Below are 5,161 nucleotides of genomic sequence, written 5' to 3'. Positions count from 1 at the left end.
TGTGTGCTCACATTGTGTCTCTGTGTGATGTTTTTGCTATTTCTATCAGTATTTCAAACTTTATATGTATGGTTATCTGTGATTAGTAATCTTTGATGTTACTATTGCAATTGTTTTGAGGCACCATGAACCATAATTATATAAGATGGCGATTAACCAATAAATGTCATGTATGTTCGGACTGCTTCACTGACTGGCTATTCCCCTGTCTCTCTCCCTCTCCTTGGGCCTCCCTATTTCCTGAGACAAAACGATGTTGAAATTAGGACAATTGACAACTCTACAATGGCCTCTAACTGTTCAAGTGAAAGGAAGAGTCACTCAGTGCAGCAAAATTCATTACTGTCTTATTTTAAGGAATTGCCACAGCTATCCCAGTCTTCAGCGATCACCACCCTGATCGGTCTGCAGCCATCAATGTTAGGCAAAACCCTCTATCACCAAAAAGATTCTGATTACTGAAGCCTCAGATGATGAGTGGCCATTTTTGGCAATAAAGTATTTTTTAATTAAGGTATATGCTTTTTGTTAGACACAATACTATCACACACTAAATAGGATACACTACAGTATAAACATAACTTTTACATGCACTGGGAAACCAAAAACATTGTGTGACTTGCTTTATTGCAAAATTTGCTTGATTATGGTGGTCTGGAACTTAACCACACAATATCTCTGAGTATGCCTATAAGTGCATTACAAAATCCTTTTGATGAGAAATGAAGATTAAGATTAGCAGTTCAAATGAATGAACATGGTCAACTTAAAACAACCATTAAGTTTGTGTTCTTTGCCCTTGGTAGAGATAAAAAAAAAAAAAAGTCTTCTGAGTTCAGATTAAGGACAGAAGGAATCACTTGCTTAGGGTCTTGAAAGGATAGATAGAACTCAAGAGAGAAGGGAGGAGTGGGGTGATAGGAATAGGGAAGGGATGAAGTTAAGAAAGTCAAAGCTATGTTTGGAGCAAATCTATAGTGATAGATTTGAATTTTTGTAGCATCATATTCTCCCTTATCAGCCATCTGTACCAATTCCCCTGGCTTCATTTTGCCTTTCAGCCATATATCTCCTGCCCTTTTTACCCACCTGACACTCCTTCCTGTTTCAGCCAGTCAATTGTATGTTTTTATCCTCAAGTTAAAGGGTTTCCTGTGGCTCCTTTATGCTTGGCCTGGCTTCTGCCATTTTCATTTCTCCATCACATGACTGCCTCTGAATGGTGGCTTTCATGCCTAAACGGTGGGGTAAACACCAGTGTGAGAGACCACTGCTCCCTATTCAGACAAATGCTATTGAAAGCCTAGCTGGCTTCTTGAAGCTCCCACTGAAGTAGAGAGACCTCTTCCTTTCTTTTTTTGCTGCTGAGGATTTTTTTCCCCCTACCTTTTTCCTTGAGACTCTGGCAGGGCTCTTGAAACCTTTTTCTCTTGAGTTGTAGCTCTGCATGACTTCCATTATGAGTGTAGCTAAATAATTCTTAATGAATCCTTTCTTTATCAGCAGGATTCAGCCTATGTGAGGAGGATTTGCAGCCTTCAATTTTATATGGAGGACACGAATGGACCAGCATTATGGTTACCCGCTATTATTGGCAAGTGATGTTGATATTATCTAATTCCAAGAAGTTTCCAATCTCCCCACAGTCTCTTTTCATGGCTCACTGCACTATTAGTACATGGCATATGATGGCTATGGAATATGTTTATGGTGACCAGGGAATATGTCTTGGAAATATATCCTTTAGAAATGTCATTATTGAAGAAATAGCTGGAGCTTGCCATGGACAGTGGTAGGTAGAGACTGTCAGCTCAAAACTATAGAATCAAAAAAAGGACATTCCTAGTTAATGAGTATATACATGTGTTAGAATCAGAATATGAAAATGGTGAAAATGATCAAGGGACTTCAGTATGTAAGTACAGAAAAAAGAGACAATAATTCTCCATTCTAGAAAGGTAAAGTGTAGAAGAAATAGGACCAGCTTGATGTAACCACTACCTTCTCTGACATTATTCTGTGAAATTATTCTCTATAGCAAATATTTCTTAAGCTTATGGCATCTCTCCAGAATGTAAAGTCTTTACAGGCAAGGGTTGCCTTGGACTTTTTTTATATGTCTCATGTAGTCTAGCATTGTTTTGTGTACAATGGGCAATATATTCATATTTATTATTATTTTTATTTGAATGGTCAAAATCTATGAGAAGGTAAAGAGTATGAGATAAGACTTCAGTACATCTCAACATAGTGAAACTTGGGAACAATCCTTTTGATGGAAGGTCTACTTTCATCATTGCAGTAGAGGTGTAGGGATGGTCTAAGATAAAAATAGGGAGATAGATTTAAAAATACGGAGATAATCATGAATGATAACTTCAGAATCTATCATTAAGAGAAATTAAGATGTTTGGGCAATAATTCTAATTTGTGAGGCTAGAAAAAAATGTAGAGATAGAATACTGACCCAGCTGGATCTAACTTATTGAGACCTGATTGAGTCTAACTCTATACAAAAATTTTGATGCTTTTATTAGTTAAGATAATTTCAGAAGGGATAGTCATGATACTCATGTCTTTATGTGGATAAATGGATGGGTGGTGATAACTTGTGATACCTAGACTTTTCATTGATTTTTGATAGCTCATGGACATGCTGATGATATATAGGGATACTTTTAAGTTATTTATAACATTAATTTAACTTCTTATGTTTAACCTTGTAACAGAGTTTTTAACTTTTTTTGTTTATTTGTTTGTTCAATGGACCCACTTGACTATCTGATAAAGCCATTGGACCCCTTCTTGGAATAATGTTTTTAAATGCATTAAATAAAATTCATAAGATTACAAAAAATCAATTATATTGAATTTGTATTTGTAATTTGCATATTGAATATGTATTTTTAAAAGCTTATGATCCTCAGATTAAGAACTCCTGCCCTGCAATAACTTTAGTTTGGAGCTCTGAAAAAGATAGTGGGCCAGCCTTTGGAGACAGGAAATCTGTGTCGATTCAGATCCTAACCCAAACTAGTTATATGACCCTGGGCAAGTCTCTTAGCTTATCATCTAAAGGCAAGCTTTCAAGACAGAAGTTGCAAAAAAGATTGCTGATTTGTAATGATAGCAGGAATTTCCATACCAGGAGCTCCCTAAATAAGTTAATTTACTTCTGAAATCATTCTAGTAATATTCAATAACTTGAAAATAATTGAAGTGTTCATTCCTAATAAAAACCTATTAATAACCTTTCATAGTTTTTAATTCTCTAATTTTCACTGATTGCATTTCAGTTCAGATATCCAGATGTTAACACCATGGTCAAAGCTATGTGCAGCATCATGATTTAAAAATTGTCCTGCTGCATTTGGATGAACCAATAACATGGCATATCTATAAGGCAGGATAAATGGAGGAAAATAACTTTCAGTATTTTTCTGATTACTTTGACTTATAGAAGAGCTATCACTTATTAGCTCTATCAAAATGATAGTACTATACAAACATCGCTAATGCCATGCCAGAAGAAAGTAGAGTTTTGTTTCATGACAGTCTTTATTAATAAAGCATTTATTTTTCCTCTTCCTCCTACTTCTATCCCCCAAACTGTATAGAAAACAGAAAGAAAAGTAGAGAAATAAAAAGAAAGAAGAAACCAAGGAGGACAGAAGAACAGAATGAAAGAAGAAAGGGTAGGAGAGAAGAAGGATGAAAGAGAGGAAGAAAGAAAGCATGAAAGAGATGGAAGGGAAGAAAGGAGGGAGAGTAAGAGGGACTGAGGAAAGAAAAACAGGAGGGAGAAAGGAGGAAAAGAAGGAAAAAAGAAAGGAAGGAAGGTAGAAAGCAAAGAAGGAAGGAAGAAGGTAGAAAGGAAAGAAGAAAGGGAAGTCCTCAGATATGCATAGACAAATAAAGCAAATCCCTCATTGGCCACTTCCAAAAATATATGTCTCATTTTCTGTTTTGAGTCTATCCTGAGTCTGACAAGATATGGGTAGCATGCTACTGTTCAGGAGTTTCTAAACCAATGAAATCACATAGGTCCAGCTCCTAGGCACTATTCAATACTTTTAAAGATGTGTGATTTTATTTGTATGATTGTTCCCTCCATTAATTCAGATGACAATACCTCCATGACTTAGAACAGAGGTGTTAGACATATGATTCTCAGGTTACATGCCATCCACAGTACTTCAGGCAAAGGCCTGAATTAGATTGAAATGTAATTGGGACATTTTTTCAACAAAATAAAAATATAACACAATATATACAATATAACATTTTAAACCCAAGTTAATATATGACTTTATTGACCCTTATGTATGGTTTAGTTCTTCCTGTTTCTATTTGAATTTGACAGTACCACCTTAGTACTTACAATGCCTCATACCTTGCTGTGGCCATGAAATCATCTTCTGGTGACCACCTTTTGGGAGATAGGCTTCTCAGAATTTACCTGGGCTAGGTTTCAGACAAAAGACACAGACTGTATATCTGGGGTGATGCTCAAAGCCTTTGCACTAATATAGGGACTATTAAAACTTGTGCTCTGTGATATTGCCTTGAAGAACCCAGGGGTAGTTGGTGAACTGAGATGTTATAGCAATTGTTTAATAGATTAATAAAAAAAAAAGATCTTTGAGATGTCAATTTTAGAAAGAAAAGAATAATTTCATATATATATGTATCTATATATTAGTTCCTTAATTTATCTATTTTATCTATTTGCCTTTTTGTACATCTATCAAAAATATTTCTGGACTTGCTGTATGCCAAGCAATTTAAAAACATTGTTTATCTACCTCCTGAAAGTTGGCTATGTTCTTCATTTGCATGCTGTCATTTGATAATTTCTTATATTTTCTCAATAAGGAAAACCCAATGGAACAGAGGTGTCAAATACGTGGCCCCTGCCTCTTCGATTCCCCTGTGTGCAGCCTAAACCAGATTAAAATGTAATTTGGAAATATTGAATAAAATAAGTAAAAATACAATAAACATAGATAACGTTACATTTTAAAACTAAGTCCTTATGTGTCGCACCAGGATCTTTATGTTAAGTGGCTCCCCTTCCTATTTGAGTTTGTCACCATAGATGGAGCATACAAAAATGTATAAAACATAATTGTCCCTCTCAAGAAACTTAGAATATCATCAG

The 5,161-nt window shown here is 35.4% G+C and overlaps 1 long non-coding RNA gene across 1 annotated transcript in view; it reads left to right on the top strand.

Annotated features, from left to right (window-relative positions):
* Positions 1–2,790, top strand: part of LOC140498476 (uncharacterized) — an 11,870-nt gene extending 9,080 nt beyond the window's left edge. Inside the window, exon 3 of the long non-coding RNA XR_011965105.1 lies at positions 1,507–2,790. This is a non-coding gene — a long non-coding RNA (uncharacterized lncRNA). The remainder of the gene's footprint in view (positions 1–1,506) is intronic.
* Positions 2,791–5,161: the final 2,371 nt, after the last annotated feature.

This window comes from Notamacropus eugenii, chromosome 4 (genome assembly GCF_028372415.1).
Source record: "Notamacropus eugenii isolate mMacEug1 chromosome 4, mMacEug1.pri_v2, whole genome shotgun sequence".
NCBI lineage: Eukaryota > Metazoa > Chordata > Mammalia > Diprotodontia > Macropodidae > Notamacropus > Notamacropus eugenii.
The sequence above is the reverse complement of the archived record's forward strand: the minus strand, read 5'-3'. Positions and strand labels throughout refer to the sequence as shown.